The sequence below is a fragment of the Primulina eburnea genome, chromosome 4 (assembly GCF_022965805.1).
Source record: "Primulina eburnea isolate SZY01 chromosome 4, ASM2296580v1, whole genome shotgun sequence".
In the NCBI taxonomy this organism is placed as follows: domain Eukaryota; kingdom Viridiplantae; phylum Streptophyta; class Magnoliopsida; order Lamiales; family Gesneriaceae; genus Primulina; species Primulina eburnea.
Genome location: NC_133104.1, coordinates 7,307,066 through 7,332,377, shown reverse-complemented (window position 1 = coordinate 7,332,377; position 25,312 = coordinate 7,307,066). Strand labels below are relative to the sequence as shown.

General features: G+C 36.8%; 1 pseudogene; it reads right to left on the bottom strand.

Annotated features, from left to right (window-relative positions):
* Positions 1-1,286: 1,286 nt before the first annotated feature.
* On the bottom strand, positions 1,287-8,749 carry LOC140830047 (uncharacterized; annotated as a pseudogene).
* Between the last annotated feature and the right edge of the window lie 16,563 nt (positions 8,750-25,312).

The window sequence follows — 25,312 nt, the reverse complement described above, 5'->3', positions numbered from 1 at the left end:
GTAGGAGTAAGTATCTGAAGCTTCGTCCCGACTAGAATCACTCGGAAGAGGAGATTTGTGCATACGACTAGCCATTAATAAGGAGTACTCCTTACCAAGCGGAAAACACCCTGCAAGAAGTTTTAAAATTTATCAGCTACCCCGAGAAAAATAGCGTCAGACCCAACCCAAATCCATCCCCCAAATAATACTAGCCCAACCCAACCCAAATCCATCCCCCAAATAATATTAGCCCAATCCCTGGCCCAAAACAACCCAACCCAAATCCATCCCCCAAATAATACTAGCCCAATCCCTGGCCCAAAACAACCCAACCCAAATCCATCCCACAAATAATACTAGCCCAATCCCTATCCCAATTCACCACAACCCAAACCCATTGCACAAAACTATCCAACCCAACTCTTGGCAAAACTGTCCCAGCCCAAACCCAAGCGGCGGCACCCACATACAGCAAAAAAAAAAACTAGCAGCTCCTGCAACCGCATGCTGCGAGGAGAACTAGCGAGCTTGCGCCATCGCGTGACTACACCGCGTCAACCGATCTACCTACGAGATTTCATAGACCAGCAACCGCCCCAGCCCAGCCCAAGACCGTCACGAACCGAATGACCCATTAAAATCAAGAATACAATCGTCGAGCACAAGCAAGCAAGTAGCAGAGAAGAGGAAAAGTGTTAATTTTATAAAAAATTATGCAAGAAAAAGCGTGAACAAAATAAAAGGGAAAATTCCGGCGTGGTCACAAAATGACGAAAGTAGACCAGATAAAAGGGAAAATAGAGACGATTGCCTCATGCAGGACATATACAAAAGATAATGGGAAAGCATGTGAGAATATATGTATATAATATAAAAACAAGAACAATGACTCATAAAGGGAGGAAGAAAAGCAGGAGGGGTACCTGACATGGCGGCGTAGGAGTAGAGAAAAGTGAGGCGTGTGGGACCCTTAAATAGGGAAGTAGTTTTGACCTAGTGGCAAGATTAGAATGGAGAGCAAATAAAATCTTATGTATCTTATTTTATTAGGGGCGTGGGGAAGAAATTTTTTTTTAATTAGTACTCTCATCACCTTCAGTAAAGTGTAGGTATTCGAGAGTGGGGGGCTTATGATGGGTATTAATCTAGAGAATTGTTTAGTTTTGTGGATATTAGTTTTACGTAATTAGAATTTAATTAAAGTTGTAAAGATTGTCATGGGCCATTGATTAAGAGAAATGGGCTCAATAAAGAGCCCATGGTATTCAAGCCCAGGGCCCATCATGAGAGTCTATAAATAAGAGCTATCTCTTATTGTTGCAAATATGTTGCATCACTGACAGTATTGTTGCAAATATGAGAGTCGGGGCCAATATAGCTCTTTGCTGGAAATATGTTGCATCACTGACAGTATTTCCAAACAACAGATATGTGCTCTCAACAATTGTTGCAATAGGATCATTGAAATCGTTCAGCAAAAGTTCGTTAGGAATATCAATTGTTGCATAACCATCATTTTCTTCTCCAATTTTTCCATCCCCTAAATTAGCAATCCAATCTGAAAATTTTTTCATTTCAGCATATTCTTGATCAGAACCCAAATTCCGTAGTCTCATGTTTTTCGTCAATCTCAAAACTTTGCAATGTCTCCAAAGGTAAGATGAATTAATAGTGGCAAGAACAATATCCTGTCTACTACATTTTGGAATAACAGGCAATATTTGTCGAAAATCACCGTCGAAAACAACTATTTTTCCTCCAAAAGGCATATGAAGACTTGAAGGATTGACGAATCTCATTATATCTTTCATACTTTTATCCAGAGCTTCAAAACAAAACTTCTGTGTCATTGGAGCCTCATCCCAAATGATAAGTTTCGATTTTACTATAAGTTCTGCAAGAGGACTTCCTTGCTTGATATTACATGTTGATTCCTCAGTAGGATTAAATGGAATTGAAAAGCGAGAATGAGCAGTTCTTCCACCAGGGAGCAGAAGAGATGCTATACCACTGGATGCCACATTCAAAACAATTTCTCCATTTGATCTCAAGCATGCAGACAGAGTTTTCCAAATAAATGTTTTTCCAGTACCTCCATATCCATATACAAATAAAATCCCTCCCGTCTTCGAATCAACAGCAGTCATAATCGTATTATATACTTGGCGTTGTTGATCGTTCAAATTATTTAGGATATTATGATGTTCTCTGAACAGAGCTCTTCTATCAAACCGCATTTCATCATGTATTAGGCTATTTCGCGAAGACTGGAAGTATTGATCACTTGGAAATGGCATTGATTGAAATCCACGTAAACTCTTTCCATAGCTTCGCAATAGTTTCTCAATTTCCACCAACGCCTGACTTTTAATTTGATCCTCATTCAATTCCAATTCTACAAAGAAATTAAATTAAAATATATAAATGCACATAGGATGCAAAAATTGGCTAAAGCATAAAAATACAATAATCTATTGGTCCATACCTTGATGTTGTAGTAAGTTACGTTGTTTGTATAAAATATCATCCGATAAATATGTCCAACATGACTCCCAAACTACTTCAGGTCGACTGATATTTTCCGATGACAATAGAGTAGCAAATAAGACTCTCAAGGATTGTGCTGAAGCCCAATGACTTGCCTCAATGATGCCATCAATATACTCCTTGTCATCATTCAACAGGCCTAATGCATAGCAAGCATCACGAAATGAACGATATTGAACACCGTTGACAATAGATATTTCATCATAGCACGTGGCACCAGGAACTACATTGAGTAGACATCTCAAATAGTACATATCACCACAACCCGGAGGAACATAAAAAATACGTCCAATTGAAAATCATTGTTTTCTAGGAACAAATTCTCGTGTATCTCTTTTCCAAACAAACTTCATTGGAAATTCAGCATATGTTAATTCTCTTGCCTCTGGATATTTTTTATTAGCGTCCATCCATGCAAGAAACATGCTTTGATTAACAGTAGGTCGTCCAAGAATATTATCAATTTCATCCATATCAGAAAAAATAATATTTTGTTCATTCGGAAGATGAAATCTCAAACACTCAACAGGTGGGTCTCTGTATTGAATCTCAAATCCAAAAATTCTCCAAGCCGCCTCACACGAGGAAATGTATCTGCAGTCGTAGTACATATTGACTTCATCGACAGTTTTTCCAATATTCTCATTATCTGAGCTTTGATAAAATGATGCAGTCACACGATCATGTCCTTTATTTATATACTTGAACAAATATTTGATCGCTCGGGATTGGTTACACCATTCGACATTAATATGAGCTCCATACCAAATCAACAAATAAAGATTATGAGGAACAACGAACCTGTTATCTAGATTAACAGCATTCTTTAGAATTGTTCGTGCATTATCTCTGCGTCTATAGACTGGGTATCCATCATCATCAATCGATGTCACTTCAACAAACTTTTTTTGAAAATTCTTTGTGCAACGACCATCAGACATGCATGTGGATTTCTTTCTTGCCTCTCCACACGGACCGTGCATCATGAGATCACGTATTGCATTGTGATAAACTGGATCATCTTTTTCGTCAGGTATTTCAGCAGAAATGATACCATTGATTGCCTCTGGTGTTGGATACTTGTCTTCTTTACAGAGGAAAAGAAAAATGTCGGCATGCGGTAATCCTTGCTTTTGAAATTCCACAGTATATATAACTGCAACAATTTAAGATGAATAATTAGTTATATTTAGTAAAATATTTAAAATTTCTAATATTCATGTTAGTAAAATATTTTATATAGTTTCCAAAATTAAAAAAAGTTACCTGCTTTAACATTTCCAAAAATTTTATTCTTTCGGAGATCTTTAATCAAGGCATCTAACTTTATTATAAAAATTCTGCAAACAATATCTGGACGGTCTTCAGGCTTCAACCCACGCTCCTCGACAAATCTCACAATTTCTAGCCATTTTGGGTTGCATGTAAATGTTATAAACAAATCTGGATAACCGGCCCATTTGCATATATCCATCGCATCTTGATAGTTCTGAATCATATATCTGGCCCCTCCAGTAAACGTAGAAGACAATATAATACGTTTTCCTTGAGTGGAGGGATTTGTTTCACCACGCAGAAGTGCATCATGAAGACCTTTGTACATCTCACATCTCAACTGTTTCTGATTCATCCGGATATATGTCAGCCTTGAAGATTCAATCATTGTGTATGCATCGACAACAAATTGCTGAAAAAGCCTTCTTGAAGATAAAATAGTTGAAGATTCGCCATCCCTATCTTGAAGTCGATATGCAAAAAATTCTCTTATACTCCATTTTTTTCTCCCTACAAAACTTGATTTAGATTCTGAAAATGAGATATCTTCTCTATAACCATCCTCGCCATAGGGAAACATTAGTGGATATTGGAGAGCAAGATATGCAGGATTCAGCTCATTGATATGTTTAAGTTTTCCCGTTTGTGTTTCGACTAAAATATCTCTATCACCTAGAGACTCGTCGAAATCTCCCACAATCAATGCTGCAACTTCAGAAGCAGAAGGAAGATTATATCTTCTTCCATCACCACATCTTCTACCAATCAGCTTTAATTTAACATCGGATCGTCTTTCTTCCGTCATTCTTTCTTTAGTCATCCTAAAAGACTTGACCAAAACATTGTTTTCATCTAACATGACCTTCAAATCTGAAATTAGCTGGAGATGAAGATTATTTGTCTCGCTATTTTTTCTGAAAAAATATATTGATGAGGCGTAATTTAATTTTGTTTGTATGAACTAATTCATAAACATTATAAAGTAATATAAATATAGATTCTAGATATACCTGACAGCTGAAATGCGATTTGAAATTTCATTTTCTATGTCGTAAATGTATAGCTAGGGGATACACCTTGACATGGAAGTAAGCTTCCGATTAAATGATAATTTTGACCATGAAGTTTAAAAACTGGAGGAGAGCCGCCTTGATTTAGACTTGAATCTATCCTTCCTCCCATCTACGTGAAGCAAAACATGTTATTGTATGATCGAATGTTTTCACAAAAGTGTTTGCTCTTGTCACTCGTTCCATACAATAAATCATGCAATATTTGAGGTGGTTTCTTAAAAAATGGAAGTTGTATTTTTCCTTGGATACAACACAAAGAATACTTAGGACTCCGAGATTTATTATTTGGACACAACTTCTCTTAATACCAAAACATCGCACCACAATACTCACATTTGTACGTTGTATCACCTATATCCCAGTAATCTACGAATGCAGTGTAGAAATCAAATATATATTTGTAAAAGAAAAAAATGTTTATTTGAAAAATAAAATGAAAAATGTATTTTAAAAAAATTCTTTATAAATAGCTAAAAACACAAAAATATAATCTTACCGATTGATGAAATGATATATTTTTTAATTGATTATGGCAATCTTGTCGATTCTCTGATATGCTTGTTAAGTTTATAGGCACTGGAGCAGATATGTAAGCTGCAAAAACAGTATAATTATTGGTATAACAATATTAAAATGCATAAAATTTTGCTCTTGCAATGCACGAGATGAAATTAATTACTATGCTAAATTTTATAGATATTTAAAATACAGAAAAAATTAACTACTATAAAAAATTGTATGGATTTTTATAATGTGTAACATGGTTCTCGATGGAATCAAAGATATCATACCATTTGTGATATCACATAAAGGACATCTGGATGTTGTAAAAATCAGCTTCTGAACTGAATCATCTAAACTACATCCTTCAGATATTCTTGGTCTGAAATCCAAATTTTCTATTTACAATACAACAAAATAAAGTTGTTAGAATAATGAATAATTGTTGTGAAGTTTATTTTACAAAAAAATAACAACTAAAATAATATTATAAAATCATACATCCATTTTGTGTTTATAAATAACGACTAAACTGATCAGCTTGACAACCCAATTTAGTTTTTTCTCATTATTATTTAATTATGTAAAATTATAAAGATTAAAAACATATAATCATAATAAATTTATTTATATTTGAAATATGATAATCAAATTTAATTTAAATAAGATAATTATGTTTCGTGTTTTTACAAAAGTATAATCTATCCTATTAAATAGTTCAACTTGCCAACCTGATAATCATGTTGAAAAAATATAATCATGATAAAAATATTTAAGTTTAAAAAATTTATATATGAAATTTTATTTAAATAAGATAAATACGTTACATATGTTTATAAATTTATATTTAGTACTCCGATTGTTTCTAAATGATTAATTAATTGAAAAATATTAAGTTTTTAGAAAATAAATTGTACATGTTTAAATTTTTACAGTCCAATTTGACCTCAAATTTATCTTTTGGATTATGATTGGGTTTGTTTTTTGCAACATGTAACATAACTTATGATTGTATAAAATTAAAATAAAAATAAAAGCCCAATCCAAATTGAATTCAACACAAATTTCATATCAATAAAGGCCCAATATATAATTTAATATTTTGACATATGGACATTGTGTGTTTAGGCCCAAAAAAGAGTTTAACCTAGCTATTTGGAGTATATAAACTACACATGTCGGCTCAAGCTCTCATTTTTCAGTCAACTTCTCCACTTTTCATTTTTTTGAATCTCACAATACAAACTCACACATTTGTTTGAAGTTGGTAAATTTTAATGGTTTCTGTGCTCTTGGGAATCAATATTTTTCGACAACATGATTAGTAGTTGGATCGATTTCAGGAGGTGGGTATGTCATTGATGTTGGAGATATAATAAAATAAATTTGTAATCATGTCATTAAAATCCATATATCACAACACGCCAGGAATTTATGTCGAATTATCAAAAAATATAAATAACAGTTGTAATGCCCGATAATTAGTCACTGTAATTAATGATGATTGATTTGTAATTTCATGTGATTAGGAAGGGATTAATCGGGACACCGAGAAACGTATTTGAAAATGGAATTATGAAAAAAAAAATATTGGATGCAGGACCGCACCCGCGGTAGGAGAAGCACCGCACCCGCGGTCGTGCTACTGGAATTTTGGGAATTGATACAGTAGGGTGACCGCACCCGTGGTAAGAAACAAGACCGCATCCGCGGTGCAAACAAGACCGCACCCGCGGTCATAGTTTCTGGAAAATGAATGTGGATCAGTACGCTGAGCGCACCCGCGGTCCGGAATGTAGCGCACCTGCGGTGCGACGTGTTTTGCAAAGATGAGGCCACCTCGCCGTATGCATGCATGGCTATATATATATCATGATTCTTTCGAAAATTATTAGCCAAAAATCGAGAAAGGGTCCGAGGAATTGTGTTGAAAATCCTTACGCCTTTTGTGAGAAATCCGTCCGTCTGATTTTGAATTCGACTTCGGTATTGAGTTCCTATCGACGTAGGCTACAACTGGACGTAAGTTTTGCTACGTTTTGACATGCTTTGAAATTATGCTATTGTCAGAATTGAATGGAATTCATATATGATGTTCTTGACATGTTAGACATCGTAGAATCGAAGTCAGATTGAGAAACGGACTGATTATGGAATTGTTATGAATTTTTAGGGTATATTGATTTATACCAGACAGATTTGAATTGTGATTGGATTACGGATTGTATTGGATATGGGTTATGGATTGTAACTGTGATCTGAGGATATTGTATTGACGGGGATATTGAAATTGTACCGTTATGCCGTTGATTTTGAATTAAATCCAGATTGATCAGATTGTTATTTATTTGAAAGGTATATTGACATGAAATTATTGATATTGTCATTGCCAGACAGACTGTGAATTCAGGACTTCGATTGAGCCAGAAACCGACGAAAGAAATGTATAAGTCAATGTGGTATTGGGAGATCGACTTGAGTCGGTGTAGACTTGAGTTTCCCTAAATCACATACTTTACTTTATTGCATTGATATTTGCATTGATTTGACTGATATACTTGTTCTCTTGAGTTATAGATAGCAGGTATTAGACGAGTAATCTTGTGATAGAAGTGCATGATAGTGGTGGGATCGCCACGGGCACATTGCACGATGTCACAGGATAGTATAGAAATCTTGGGACGGAAGTACCTGACAGTGGCGGGATCGCCACGGGCACATTGCACGATGTCTCAAGATGGTATATTAGCGATAGAGCTACAGTCCATAACGGTTAGGTCAGGACACCGGATGTTTGGTTATATCGAGTAAATAGGATTGGAATTCTTCTATTACGGAATTCGATATAGGAACACCACATCTGGAAACCGGGATCCCTAGACTAGGATTGAGTCTAGTCTGAATGATTGTTTATGTTTCAGATTTTGATACATATATCTTTTACCTGATTACATGCCTTATATTTGTTTATATGATTGCATTTTTCGTTGATTTATACTGGGATTTATTCTCACCGGAGTTATCCGGCTGTTGTCTTGTCTGTATGTGTACATGACAACAGGTGGGACAGGATCAGGGTCCAGGAGATGAGGAAAAATCGTGATTAGAGTGCATGCTCCGGACTTGGATTAGAGATAGGGTTGGACACTTGACATTAGCTGTTTAAACCTTAGTTGAATAAATGTATGTGGTACATGATTTGTACTTTTATATACTAAGAAGTATATATGTATGTTTTATGTCACTACGTTCCGCATTTAAAAGAAAAAAATTTAGACCCTGTTTTATAATTGATTAATTAGTCCCAATGATGATTAAGAACTTGATTAGCGTCCGGGTCCCCACAACAGTAAACACGTACCAGAATCCATTGATTGATCTAGCGTCAGAGTTATGGATCTTCCAAGACAACAGAGAATCGACCACCTTATTCTTGTCGTTGATGAGAGAAGGAGAGAGATCTAGAATATGTGTGCGTTTTATATTCTATGTTGTGTTCTCTGTGCCTTGGGGACCATAACCTTATAGAACCTTAGTAGTCTTCAACTCATCATAGAAGACCTAACTGGGCTGGGTTTCTACACATAAGGTGGATCATACCAATTTATTTAATACTTTGAAAACCCATAATTAATTAGATCATTTTATTGAGTTCTTTATAGATAGCTTGTCCATGTACAATTAATTAAATTATGTGAGCACACAAAATAATTCTAACAATCTCCCACTTGGGCCACATAAGTTATCCGGATATTGTACATGCAAAAACTGAATTGAGATCTTGCTATCTAAACCAAAATATTCCTTAACAATCTGATCTATCAATTACACCAATATTGAACCAAAGTAGTCATCGCAACATTTAAAATCACTAGACCCATCAGTGATCATAATATTATCATAATCAATAACATAGATCAAGTATGGATGTGTAGCATGTAAATACATAAATGTGAACCGAGAATAAATCATGCATTTACAACTGGTCCTCCTAATGAATCAAAGAGTCCAATAACAGACTTTCAACCAAATGCTAAACCACAATGAAAGTCATCACTTTATTTCAGAGTAATTCAAATAAACTTTAGTCTGTACAAAAACTCAAATTATGTCAAATGAGTCAATGCTTAAACCGAATACAAACTCCCACTGTATAGGCATATTAACTATATGGACAACACCAATGTGTGTCACATGCCCAAAAATCTTGGGTGGCCAACCCATGACAAACGCATCCACAATTATAGAGTTTGCAATAACATGCTCAATTGACACACAACCACTCTGAATTATTTCCTTCCAACTAGAAATTTCATGTCAATATCTTTTTACTTTGACAAGTTTCAGTTGTTCTTTAAATATAATATAATGGTTTTATTATCACAATTGATCCTCAATGATTTCTTAAACCAATGATCATTATCGGTGATAAAATTCCGCAACTTTATTCGGAGTCCAAATATCCAACTATTTCCAAATGTCAGATTTCCGATGTGTGAGCATAAAATCCTTAGTTCACTTTATGTACCGCATAACCCGATTAATAATCCAATGTCGGGTTTCTTAAATATCTACCCAATATTCTAATGATGTTCACAATAACTAAACAATGTTCTCTATAAATCCCAATGAGATTACCACCTGATAAAATTTATACAACCATATATGTGGACATAAACATCAATATATTATTCTCAATGTTGACTTTCCAATTTACTCACTCCTACTAAAGTCAACATACGAAATTAATTTGCATTTAATTTCAAAATTTCATGCATGCATAATGTCAATGTCATTTAAAATATTGATGTTCAATTTACCAAGCTTATCAATCAAGGAACTCATACCAAATATATTTGAATTTCGAAAAATTGAAAACACCACATGGATAAAGAAAAAACTTGATTTGTCCAAACATGAAACTAAAATCAAATTTCATCTAAAAAAATGTGCAAAAAGAAATTTCCAAATTCAAATACCAGAAAACAAAAAAATTCTCAGTTCCTAAATAAAGCATTTTTAAAAAAAAACACCATCTATCTTATTGTCATTTTCCATAAGATGTATCTTTCACCATCTGTTGGAAACCGACTCCTTAGGCAACACTTTCTTTGCATGCCAATTGGCATATTTGGGACAATCCTTCTTCACATGCACATAAGTCCTTTTGTAAAAGAAACAAGTGATCACTTTATCTTGTTTCTGTTGCTCCATATGCTGTGCAGTCCCAGAGTTTCTTTCCTTATTGCTCCATTTCCTTTTCTTATTGATGCAATTACCATGATAGTAGATGCCAAGTGAGCACTTTCAATCACATCTTGTTTCAATCTCTCATCCTCCTGAACGCACTGTGCAATAAGCTCATTCAAAGTCCACTTTTTCTTCTGGGTATTATAACTTATTTTGAATTGATTAAATTGAGCAGGCAGAGAGATTAAGACTAAATGCACGCCTATGTCTTCTGAAAATTCCAACTTGAATGCTTTTAGTCGAGTCACAAGATTTGACATTTCCATTATGTACTCCCTTATGTTCCCTTTCTCATTGTACCGCATTAGGGCAAGTTTATTCAGAATAGTACTTGTCTTGACCTTTTCGTTTGCAGTGAAACGATCTGCTATTTGAGTAAGGAACTTTTTGGCATCATTTTATTCAGGAATTGCACCCCTTATAGTATCTAGAATGGAATGTTTCATAATAATCAGACTTATGTGATTTGATCGCTCCCACTTTTCTAAAGAACCCTTTTGATCAGCAGTTACTGAACTGGTCAAAAATGCGGGGCGATCTTCCCTTAGCGCATAGTCTAAATCCATACAGCCGAGCACTATCATAACATGCTCTTTCCATTTCTTGAAGTTTGAGCCCTTAATTAAGTACTGGAATGTTATTGTTCAGATTGACAGATATAGAAGATGCTATAACAAAATAGAACAAAAACTCACAGTAAAATATAGTCCATGCATATATTTAACTTAAATAAATCGCAAAATATAAGCATGCTGGTGGTGGGCTCATAAAAAAAAATATACCTAGCACAACATTGATATTTAGTTTTTGAAGAAAAATAACAATTTGTAAATAATACACTCAACCATTGTGGCTATTAAATATTGATAATAAATCCGGCCAATAATATGTCTTTTTTTCGACCGACAATTGCATATGGATAAATCCGAAATTATCACATATTTAGTACCATATATTGTGCTAAAATTTGGCCAGAAAATGACATTCCTTTGGGCCTATCATTTTCTGGATAAATTTAACACAATTTAATATCATATAATGTGTCTACAATCTGGCAAAAAAATAATCTTCCATTGGGCCGATTAATTTATGCATAGTTTTGACACGCTTTAAGACTACATAATTACGAGCTTATAATCTGGCCAAAAAATAACCTTCCTTTGGGCCGATTATTTTCTGCATAGATATAAACACATTATTATTATTTATTTATTTTTTTGGACACTTATTATGTCTACAATCTGGACAAAAAATAGTCTTCCTTTGGGCCGACTATTTTTCGCATAGATATAAATGCACTTGAAGAAGATATATTGAATCTAAAATCTGGCCAGAAAATAATCTTTTTTTGGGCCGATTATTTTCCGTATAGATCGAGATACACTTTGAAATCATCTATTGTGTTTGGAATTTGGCCAAAAAATAGTCTTCCTTTAGGCCGACTATTTTTCGCATAAATTGAAACACAATTTATTTGAACTTGAACAATATCTACATATCTCAAAAAATCACTTTATTAACAAGTAATTTAAATTTAACTAAATTTGAGATACAAGATATCAACTTAACTAAAATTTTCACAAGAAAATTTAATTTACTTTAATTGGGCCAAATAGTGCGTGGAGACCAAATTTGCAAGAAATAAAATATTTGCACTTCATAATTATTCATCCACAAATATTTTATCGCAATAAACCAAAGGCGATAAATAACGAATAATTCCATTTTAATTTTATTTCATGCAATTAAATTTTGAAATGGTCTAATTTAATTTCACAAATCAGAATTGCGGAAGTTAAAATTTAATAAATGGTCAAAATTCTGGATTCCAAAATCTGGTTCAAAATTAGGAACCAAACAAGGCCTTAAATCACCAAAAAATCACAAATCATATCAAACCCTAACCCTACCGTAAAAAATGCGCCGCCAACTTCTCCGGCCAAACCAGTCAGTGACGACAATGATCCAGGGTTGCGTCACCACGGCTGACCGCCTCCATACCATCCCCAACCACCTACTTGTCCAAAAACAATTGAAAACCTCAAAAACGGACGGAAACCGTGCAACTTCATAGCGATTTTCCGACCATTTCGCCGGCTCTTTCCGACGTCCAGCGGTGGTGTGGTGGTCGTCTCGACGTGGTGGATCGGCCTGAAGCCTTCAATTTTCAGATTTGGATTTCATATGGTGATCAATTTCAAGGCTACGGTTTGAGTATTCAATTTTTTTTCCCGAAAATAAATCTAAATTTGGATGTAAAATTTGAAAATACTAGATCCAAAGAACATGAATTTATTCAGATCCAAATACAAAAAAATTAAAATAATCACATCTGAATCCAAAAAATTATAGACTGGAAAATCGCCTCAGATCTGAGAATAAAACATACTTTTCTGGTTCGATCCATCAATTAAACAAAATTCTCATAATTCCACGTGAACGTGGCTCTGATATCACTTGTTGGAGATTTAATAAAATAAATTTGTAAATCATGTGATTAAATCAATATATCACAACACGCCAGGAATTCATGTCGAATTATCAGAAAATATAAATAACAGTAAACACGTACCAGAATTCATTGATTGATCTAGCGTCAGAGTTATTGATCTTCCAAGGCAACAGAGAATCGATCACCTTATTCTTGCCTTTGATGGCAGAATGAGAGATATCTAAGAATATGTGTGCATTATATATTCTGTGTTGTGTTCTTTGTGCCTTGGGGACCATAACCTTATAGAACCTTAGCAGTCTTCAACCCATCATAGAAGACCTAACCGGGCTGGGTTTTTACACATAAGATGAACCATACCAATTTATTTAATACTTTGGAAAACCCATAATTAATTAGATCACTTTATTGGGTTCTTTATTAGATAGCTTGTCCATGTACAATTAATTAGATTATGTGAGCCCACAAAATAATTCCAACAATTGAGAGATAAAGGTGAGAGGGAGGCGCCATTTGAGAGGGCTGGAAGGGTAGAGGAGTTGGTGGATACGACTTTGAGATATCATGTGAGATGGAATGGCTGTTTGAAAGGGAAGAGAAAGTAAATGAGATGATGGATAAGACTTTGACAGTTACATGTGAAAGGGAGGAGGGAGCAAAGGAGCTGGCGGATAAGATTTTGACAAGACAGAGAAACTAGTACATGAGCTTGTTATGTTAAATATGTTGTCATTGACCTTGGAGAAGAAGATAAGTTGATACATCACTAGATCGTGGGGACAATGTGAGGCTCAGATTGATTGTGTTACCGAAACAATAAAGAAACCTGAGTGGATCTCATCTTATAATAAAAAGTTGTTCCTTGAGTTGGCGACTCCTGGTTGTTAGTTGAGAGGTGACATGCGTTTTTTTCGTTATGTTTTGTTTTATTACCATTGAGTTAGGCATAGAGAAATTGGTTTTCAGGTTGAACAAACCCTGTACGGTCTCCAAGAGACGCCGATGTGTTGATACAAGAGATTTGATTCCTATATCATGAACATTTGATTCAACAAATTGCATGCAAATCTTGTACATATTTCAAAAAGTTTGGTGATGATTATATCTTTTTGTTGTTATATGTGGATGCTATGTTGGTAGCAAGCCCCAACAAAGACCGGGTCCAAGAATTGAAGCATAGTTGGCCAGAGAATTTGATATGAATGACTTGGGGATAGCAAAAAAATTTCTAAAGATGCAAGTTTACTGAGACAAAATTAATTGAAAGATTTGGCTTCTTAGAAAAAATTTATTTGAAGAAAGGCTTGCAAACTTCAACATGCAATATAGTAAGCCAGTTTCGATATTTCTTCATGTTAACTTCAACTTATCCTCCGAGATGTGTCCTAACAATGAAGTAGATAGAATTGAATTGTCTCAAGTACCATATGCATCATGAGTGAGAAGCTTGATGTTCGCCATGATTTGTACAAGATCGGATGTTGTACAAATAGTGAGAGCAGTTAGTCGGTATATGGAGAATTCTGGACGAGATCATTGGAGTATGGTTAAGAGTATCCTTAGATACATTAAGGCTACATCAAATTAGGGGTGAGCAAGATTTCGGTTAAACCGAATTAACCGACCGAACCGAGTCAATTTGAAAATTGGGTTCAGTTATTTCGGAAATTCGATTTTCAAATTAAAAAAATTCGGTTATATCGGTTAATTCGGTTCGGTTACGGTTTTCAAAATTCAAAATCGGTTAACCAAATTAACCGATATAATAAATTTTATTATTTAATAATTTTTTTTATTTATCAATTTTTATAAATATTTTATTTTTTAATTTTAAAATCGATATTGTAAAGGCTCGTATTTTTGCATTCATAATTTTGCGGAATTATTAAAAATTTTCTAAGTAAATAATTATTTTATCTCATTTAATTAAAATAAGCATGTAAATAATTATTAACTTTAAAATAACAACGGAAGCGAATAATGTTTTCAACCAACAATTTAAAAATAATCCAACATATTAAAACTGAGTTTGCATAATAGAAGGTGCATAAATTAAATCATGAGGTCCTCGGGTTTACTACTGCTGTCCCAAGATCGCTCACTGGTCTCCGTCCGCGGTCCCGACCTCATCAATACCTACAACAATCAAGTCTAGTGAGTCTAAAGACTCAACATGTATATATCGTGAATAACAAGTAAATATATTGTAAAATCGCATGCAACTTAAAAATAAAGTATCATAAAGCGTACGGTAAAAATCATATCATGAATAATTATAACTACGTGCATATCTAAAAATCATACGTAAAAGCTTTGCTCAATAGAGCTTTGTCATAACATATCATAATTTTACTGGTAGAGATAATATTTCTAAGCTAGTGGCCCATAACATAGCGTAAGCGTCTGATCAGACTAAACCACAGTATACTGGGCGGTAGAGATCAATCACAGCCCTCGGACTGGATGTCCGTACCCATACATAATCATAAACCGGTCGTAAGTCACCGGGCGGAGAGGTCCTCGGTTGTTCCTACCGACTTCCAAACCCATAAGCATAAGGTGGCCACAAGACATATAGCATATATCTCAAAAATAAACATTTTATATTTTTATGCACGTAATATAATTATAACCTTATTTTTACCGGATGAGTTGGATCGCTCCCAGGCTCGCTGCGACATAATTCTAATATGTGACACATGCAAATAATTTAAACCTGACAAAAACTTAACTACTAAACCAAAAACGAGACGATTAGGACCAACAACTTTATTTTTAATCATGGCTTCGTACCAACCCAAACCAACATTAAACCGACGTTAAACCATGATTAAAAATACCCCAAACATACTGAAAAACATGCATAAGAATTGCAAAACATGAAAATAGGTGAAAGAAATCCAAAAACATAAAACACTCTTTCGAGAGTCATTTTGGCACCTTTCACTGTAAATTCTCGTATGACCTCTAAACTCGACCAAATCACGAACGGCCAAAAACATGACCTTCCTAACTCATTGAGGTACTGTCTAGGCCAAGGCCATGGGCTAAAAGCCAACCGAGAACTCAAATAAACACCAAAACCGAAGCTTAAGGTTGCTGTCAAATTACAGTAGCGGTAGCTTGCTTGTTTGTGGAGTAAACTCTGAAAATAATGACCATGGGCTTGAACCAACGCCCAAGTACTCTTACCGACATCCTAAGGCATGGCTTGGACCGTGGCTAAGGGCTAAAAGCCAACCACAAACCAAGCCATTACCTAAGACACTCACAGCTCCCACCCGAGAGCACCCCTTGTTGTGTAGTGTGGTATATTGACTTGTTTTACTGTCTTGGGTCGTTCCAATGGCCATTTGATCGACCATGGCTCGATATATACATGGTGGGGTGTTGTATGAACCGTGGTTATGGCCTACAAGCCAACCAAAATCCATCCATCTCCCAAAAACCGAAACTCATTCACCCAAAAACTCAGAATTTTGAAACTGTGGGATGTATGCTATGTTGCTGTAAAAATCTGATGGGCCGTGAACAAAGCATGGAATGATTGCCTTGGTCACGTCCTAGACATGATAAGGGAGGGTCCTAACCATGGCTACAGTCCTTAGGAAAGCCATGATTCGAACTCTCTCCCTAAACAATCAAATGACAAAAATCTGGACACAATCTGTAACTCATGGAAATGTACGTTGCTGTCAATTCTTTATACTGAGTGTATGGACTTAAACAAGTGGACTAACAACACCCTAACACCCTCTGAAACATGCCTATATATAACCCTGATAGCCTGGAGTCGAAGCAATCACCTAGATTCAGCAAAACAACTCAACCGTGAAGATGAACACAAAAGAGCAATAAAAAAAAATCTGTGCAGATTTTTTTTTTCTGTAGAACTTGCTGTCAATTTCGATATATTGCTTGAATCATGGTTATTAATGGTTTAAAAATATCTATAAGACTTGATTGAAGAGAAAAAAAACAATATATACATGCCTGGAATTTGTTTTGAAGAAAACAAATCAATACGACAATACGAAGCGACGGAACGGAGTCGAATTCTTTCCTCTTGTTTTTGCTGTTGCTTTCACGGTTTTTCAGCAGATGTTTTCTTCTGATATTTCGTCCATATGTGTGTAGGGTATGTAGGTAAGGAAGAGGAATGTTAATAGTGGGGTTAAAGGTGTCTTGAAGTGCATTTAGGGGAGAGTTACAAGTGATGAAGTTGGATGGAATTTGAAATACACTTTCATTCCAATTTTCCCGATCCCTTTCCCTTATTCTTGCTGCTAATTTATTTTATTGTTGCTGATATTTTTGAGTATATAGGATGTAGGGGTGTTATGTAAGGGAGATGAGGGTTACAAGAGTTGTTAAAGATGCCATAAAATGCATTAAGGTGGGAGGTTACAAGTAAAGGAGTTGGATGGTTTTGAATTTTCTTCTCATACCTTACTACCGTTAATTTGTTTCTTATTTTTTTTCTGCTTCACACGATGATTTGATAGAGAAATGAGTTGAGAAGAAATGGGGTGTAATATGGTATTTGAATTAATCATAATTGGTGACTTAAAGGTGGAACATCAATACACTATAGAAGCCATTTAGGAGTGACTTGAATGGGTTTACTCCACATTTGAATTTGTTTTAAAAGGTGAAGAACCTAAAGGGGGGGTGAATAGGTTCTTTTAGGCCCTTTAGCGTTTTTAAAACGAGTTTGCAAAAATTGCAAGCGGAAGACTTGAGGGACAATCACAAATAAAATGAATGCGTAAAGTAAGTGCGTAAAATAAATGCGTAGTAAAGTAAATGCGTAAAGTAAAGAGGGATAGAGATGTTTATGGAAGTTCGACGAAGAATCGTCTACGTCTCCCCTTCTCGATGAGGATCGAGGTATCACTATATCGACTTGGCTTTAGGAGCTCCAAGCTAGCTTTTACAACCACGCATCGATGCGTCTACTTGGCCTTGAGGGCTCCAAGGATAGCCACGAACTTTACAACCCACTCGAGAGTATTACTTTCACTCTTTTTCTACAACTCTTTTGATATTACAACTCTTTTAATCAACGCACACAAGAGATAGTAGAAAGCTTTGTAAGAGACAAGAGAGTGGAGTGGGATATTGAAAATGCATCCTCAAAGGCCTATTTATACTAGTCTTGGACGCCAAGGTTCGGATCTTCTGTTTATGCTTCGGAACGTCCGATGTGATTGAAATCAATTTCCGTAATTTTGGGATGACTTCGGAGCGTCCGTTCTTGACTTCGTAGGGTCCGAACATATGCTTCGGAGGAACCGATCAAACTTCGTTGCTTCCGAACAGTTCTTTCAGACCGTCTATGCACAGCTTCGGAAGGTCCGAACTCCAGTTCGTACCGTCCGAACATTCCCGCGTTTCCGGAGATTTGAAATCTTCAACACTTCGTAGCGTCCGAAATGTCCTTCGTAGCGTCCGAAATCTTACTCGATCAATCAGTCATATCAATTTGTCTCCGCATTGAAGTGATTTGATTGCTTGTGTTCGGAACGTCCGATCACGTCTTCGGAACGTCCGAACGCTCTCCTCGCAGCTTCCGAACAGCTTCTATTTTGCTTCTGAATTGCACAATTTCGGAACGTCCGAACAACATTTCGGATCTTCCGAACGTCACTTTGTTCTTAATTTCCTGCATGCCTCAATATAAAACATTAGTACATTTTTAAGCCAAGTTTTGGTATCATCAAAACAAAAACTTTGGGATATGTTACAGCATTAAAAACATTAATCTCATCCTCGAGATTTGTATGCGTTTAAGGCGTAACAATCTCCCCCTTTTTGATGATCACAAAACTTGGTTAAAAATTGAGAAACAATAATCAACATAATCTAAATTATTATTAAATAACTCCCCCTTAATCAAATAACAAGTCTAAGAGGTTGAATTAAGGCGAATTTATTTAATAACCATTTAATAGCAATTTTAACCAAATAAATTCTCCCCCTTTTTGTGATAAGCAAAAAGACATAAGCATAAAGAGAGACAAATAAACAGGTAAAATATCCACTAATAAATGCAATTCTTTTATACAATGATGCATAAAGATAAAATAAAAAATAACAAAAACATAAGCTAAGAATCCGCATCCCGCGACTCTCTATGTCTCCTCATCTCAGCCTCGATGGAATCAAGACGCGAGGAAGTCTCAGTATGATGACGCTCTAAGGTAGACTCCAAAAGGGAGAAACGAGTGTCGAAACGAGTCTCCAATCGCTCGAGATACTCGAAAATCCGATCGTAGGGTCCAGAGGGAGCAGGCGGAGTGAAGCCATGAGGAAGGTCATCCATGGTCATCAAAGGAGTGCTAATAGGGTCGGGAACACGCTGATGGGATGAAGAGGGAATATCAACCGAAGGGGTAGGAGTGGTACCCGTAGTAGGGGGACCAGCGGGAAATCCTCTCGTCTGAACGTGAGGAGGAAGGAGACCGAAGGGAACATGAAAGTGTTCGGTCGGACGATAGGACGCAAAGATGCGATCCTTGTCGATGACCCAAGAGGATAAGACGGGATTCCAAGAGAGTCCCATCTTAACAACAGTATCATGGTCGATAGTCTCGCGGGGAGAAATAGATAAGGATTCTTCATCTACAAAGTCAATGTCAAAATGAGCGAGAATCCGGTTTATGAACCGGCCAAATGGAAAAGAGACGCGAGTAGAAGAAGCCGCGTACTCCATGGCGTACATAAGAAAACGGGGAAGGTTAAAAGGACGCTGGGAGACTAAATAATAGAGAATGTACAGATCGAGATATTTGCAAGTGGAGAGGTCTCCACTGCGAGGAACAATAGAAGAAGTGATGAGCTTCAGAACAAGCTGAAGCTGAGGAGGAAGGTCCTTCGCATGAGGACGGTCATCGGCAGGAGTAGGCGGACGACCGAAGATGGTGGACAAGGCAGTGACTCGATCAAAAGTGGGGTCATTCTCAGTCCAAGACTGAGAAAAGAACTCACTCGGTCCGTCTCGAGGAAGATCGAACCAAGTGGAGAGGTCGGCGGTAGAAAAAGAAATGAACCGACCCTGAACAATGGTAACAACACGAGTGTCATCACCACCAAGAACTAAGGAAAAGTTCGCATAGAACTGATGTATGAGAGAGGGGTAGATGAGATCGGGTACGGAAGGTAGAAAGAAGTTTCCCCAACGTTGAGACTCAATAAGAGTAATCAACGTAAAGAAATTTGCACGAAGATAATCGGTGTGAAGGGTACGACCAGGCAGAATGTTACGGGTTTCGAATTCAGGTGGGATAGGACGAGGATTGGGTGGTTGGGTAAGATCATGATGAAAGGCACCGTGACGAGGGCGAACATTTCGGCCAGCTACGTTACGGCGCGGAGGCATAGTGAGTAGTGAGTGTTTTGTGTGGGGAAAGAAAGAAGGAGTGAATGAGCAAATAAATCAGAGGATCCGAACGCCTATTTATAGGCCATGTTCGGACGGTCCGAACATGAGTTCGGAAGGTCCGGAATTTGAACGGAACGGTTATCTGGCAGTCCGTTCGGACGATCCGATTCACAATCGGACAATCCGATCATAGAACGGAGGCTACGAAGCGTAAACGGAGGGTCCGAAGTCTGACAATCAGGCATGGGAAGGCGCGAACATTTAATGACATCGGAAGGAGGTTCGGACGATCCGATGTGTGTTCGGATGGTCCGAAGAGGGAATCGGAGGTTCTGGAACCTATGGTCAGGTTCGGACGATCCGAACAGGTTCGGTGGATCCGAGGTGAAACGGAGCATCCGAATAGGAGCGGTGATTCCGAAGTAGCCAAGATGAGGAACACCTAAAATTTAAAATATTTAGCACATAAATGAATGTTGAGCCATAATTATGGATAAATACAATTAATTTGTATTATCCGACATTATAATGCTCACATTAATAAGACTCCCCCTCAATTTAAAAAATATGTACGAGAGTATTCGACTAGTGTTTACAACTCAATCATGCCAAGTTCACCACGCAAACGAATAAAAGTAGATTCATCTAGTGGTTTTGTAAAAATATCAGCAATTTGATTCTTGGTGTCAACATAGTGAAGTTCAACATCATTTTGCTCAATGTGATCACGAATGAAATGATGTCGAATGTCAATATGTTTAGTACGAGAATGTTGAACTGGATTCTTTGTTAGACATATGGTGCTTGTATTATCACAAAAGATTGGAATTTTTTGAAAAAGTAACACCATAGTCGAGTAATTGATACTTCATCCAAAGAATTTGTGCACAACAACTACCGGCAGCCATATACTCGGCCTCGGTCGTTGAAAGTGCAACACAGTTTTGCTTTTTAGAAAACCATGACACCAAGCAATTTCCCAAAAAGAAACAAGTTCCACTAGTGCTCTTTCTATCCACCTTATATCCTCCAAAGTCGGCATCACAGTAAGCTTTTAAATCGAAAAATGAGTTCTTAGAATACCATAATCCGAGATTTGGAGTATTTGAAAGATATTTGAAAATGCGTTTTAAGGCGAATAAGTGTGATTCCTTTGGACATGATTGAAATCGTGCACACAAGCAAACACTAAACATAATGTCAGGTCTACTAGCAGTCGCATAGAGTAGGGAGCCAATCATGCTACGAAATAACTTTTGGTCAACAGGTTTACCTCCCTCATCTTTGTCGAGTCTGACTGTCGTGCTCATAGGTGTGGATGAGGCTTTGGAAGACTCCATCCCAAACTTTTTTAGCATATCCTTGATGTACTTCCCTTGGTTGACAAAGAAACCATCCTTGCATTGCTTGATTTGGAGACCAAGGAAGTAGTTGAGTTCGCCCATCATGCTCATCTCAAAGTGATCCTGCATAAGCTTAGAAAAATCTCTACACAAGTGTTCATTAGTAGCACCAAAAATAATATCATCTACATATATTTGTACTATCAGCAAATCATTATTTTTAGTCAAGGTAAATAAGGTAATATCAACTTTACCCCTACAAAAACCATTAGACAGCAAAAAAGTAGATAATTTCTCATACCAAGCTCTAGGAGCTTGTTTCAAACCATACAAAGCCTTATCAAGTTTATACACATAATCAGATAAGTGCACATCTTCAAAACCAATAGGTTGCTCAACATACACTTCTTCTTTCAAATCACCATTAAGAAAAGCACTTTTAACATCCATTTGAAACAATTTAAAGTCTCTAGAGCAAGCAAAAGCAAGTAGCATGCGAATGGATTCTAGTCTAGCAACAGGGGCATAAGTCTCATCATAATCAATTCCCTCTTCTTGACTATATCCTTTAGCTACTAGCCTAGCTTTATTTCTAGTGATTGTACCATGCTCATCTAACTTGTTCCTAAATACCCATTTAGTTCCTATGACAGGTCTATCAGTGGGTCTAGGTACAAGATTCCAAACTTTATTCCTTCTAAATTCATTTAGTTCATCTTGCATAGCAATAATCCAAGAATCATCAAGTAAAGCTTCTTCTATGTTCTTAGGCTCTATGTGAGAAAGAAAAGCAAGATAATTGCACCTATTAGAAGAGCGAGTAGATACTCCCTTCGATGGGCTACCAATGATGAGGTCCATGGGATGATCCTTGTGTGTAGTCCACTCCTTCGGAAGAGGTGCGTCCTCTTGATCTTTAGGAACATCATCTAGGCTTGTGGACTCCAACTTTTCGCCAAGGATATCTATATCATCATCATCAGAAACAACAGTTCTAGGCAAGCAAGGGTTAGTTTCATCAAATATGACATGAATAGATTCTTCAACTAGTAAAGTACGTTTATTAAAGACTCTATATGCTTTGCTAGAAGTAGAGTAACCAAGAAAGATACCTTTGTCCGATTTAGCATCGAACTTACCCAGGTTGTCCTTACCATTGTTGTGGATGAAGCATTTTGATCCAAAAGCGCGGAAGTAAGAAATGTTAGGCTTTCTCCCTCTCCATAGTTCGTATGGAGTTTTCTTGAGAATTGGCCTTATTGATACGCGATTGATGATGTAACAAGCAGAACTCATTGCTTCAGCCCAAAAATATTTTGGTAGAGAATGCTCACATAGCATGGTCCTTGCAATCTCTACTAGGGTCCTATTCTTCCTCTCAACGACACCGTTTTGTTGAGGAGTTCTAGGACAAGAAAAGTTGTGACCAATGCCTTTGCTTTGACAAAAAATTGAAAAATTTTCATTTTGAAATTCCGTTCCGTGGTCACTACGGATTTGTTTGATCAAAAGATTTTTCTCATTTTCAACCTTTTTGACAAAAATTTTGAAATGATCAAAGGCATCATTTTTGTGGGCTAAAAACAATGTCCAAGTAAAACGTGAAAAATCATCTACAATGACAAAAGCATAAGATTTTCCTCCTAGACTAGTTGTCCTCGAGGGACCACATAAATCTAGGTGAAGTAATTCAAGGGGCATAGAAGTGGATACAAAATTTTTATTTTTGAAAGATTCCTTTGTGTGTTTACCAAGTTGACAAGCATCACAAAAAGAATCTAATTTTAAATTCAGCTTTGGCATTCCGGAAACTAGGTCAAGTTTTAAAAGTTTTTCTATGGTGCTCATCCCAACATGACCAAGTCGTCTATGCCAAAGAATGTTGTCATCAACATTTAATGTTACAAGGCTTTTTATTTTTGAAAAAGATGAAATCTTTAAATCGACCTTGTAAACATTTTCACTTCTATAACCTTTGAAACTAATGGTTTTGTCAGTTGTGAGTGATACAGTGCAATCGTGTGGTGTGAATTTGACTTCATAACCCCTATCGCACAATTGACTAATGCTTAGGAGGTTATGTTTAAGCCCTTTCACAAGAAGTACATCATCAATAATAGTATAGTTAGATATACCTATTGAGCCGATGCCTTCTATGATCCCTTTGCTGTTGTCTCCGAAGGTCACCGATCCCTTTTCTTTTGGTCGAATGGATTGTAGCAGCTTCTTTTCTCCCGTCATGTGTCGAGAGCATCCACTGTCAAGATACCAAGTGCTCGATGACTTGTCTCCCCTTTGTCCCTACAAGGTTGAGATACAGTTTGATAGTTGGTACCCGTTTCTTTGGGTCCTTTGGGGTTAGTAGTAGTTGGGGATTTGGGGATCCATTTCCAATAACTATTCTTGTTGTGTTGGTGTCTAAGTTTCTTGCATTTAGGTCTTATGTGGCCTATCTTACAACAGTAAGTACATGTTGGTGGTGTTCTTGGTTTTGCCTTTGCGATAAGACTAGCGAAGTTGACTGATTTCTTTTCATATCCTAGACCTCCTTTGTCGAAGTTACACCTTTGCATGCTCAAGAGGTTTTCTAGTTTACCGCTACTCACATTGAACTTGTTGAAGGCTTTCTCTAAGTCTCTTAGGTTTGTCTTGAGCTTAGTGTTGTCATGCATCCTAGCTTCTAGTTCAGTTTTAAGTTGCTTATTCTCATTTCTAAGTGACTTAGCCTTATTGTACATACTAGTGTAAGCGGAGAGTAATTCATCATAAGAGGGTACCTCGTCGTCATCCGAGTCGGTCAGATGATCTTCCTTCGCCATGAAGCATAGGGTAGACTCCTCTTCGTTGTCGCTGTCGCTCCACGTGGCTAGAAGGGCCTTTTTCTTGTCTTTGCCGGCCTTCTTCTTGGAGGGACACTCGTTTGCATAGTGACCCTTTTGTTGACAGTTGTAGCAGGTCACTTCCTTCTCAAACTTTTTGTCTTTCTTGTTGAAGTTGGAACTCCGCATGAATCTTTTGAACTTTCTAGTGAGGAGTGCCATTTCTTCATCGTCGCTATCTTCAAGTTGACTGGTCAAGGCGATCCCTTTCGCCTTTACTTTATCGTCATCTTTCTTTGTCTCCTTCCGGGTAGATACTTCAAGTTCATGGGTCTTTAGGGTCCCATGAAGTTGATCAAGGTCGTAGGATGCCGCATCTCCCTTGTTGGATTCAATGATAGCCGTGCGCTTTGCATCCCATTCCGCCGGTAATGCTCGAAGGGCTCTCCTCCACACTTGTTTAGTTGGGTAGTTCTCACCAAGTTGGGCAAGCTCATTGATGATTTGGGTGAGCCGCCGGAACATGGTGTCGATATCCTCCTTGGGTTCCATCTCAAAGGTCTCGTACTTGAGTTGGAGAAGGTCTATCTTCGTTTCTTTGACTTGATTGGTTCCCTCGTGGCAAATCTCCAATTTGTCCCAAATCTCTTTGGCGGAGGTACAAGCCGAGATTCGGTTGTATTCAT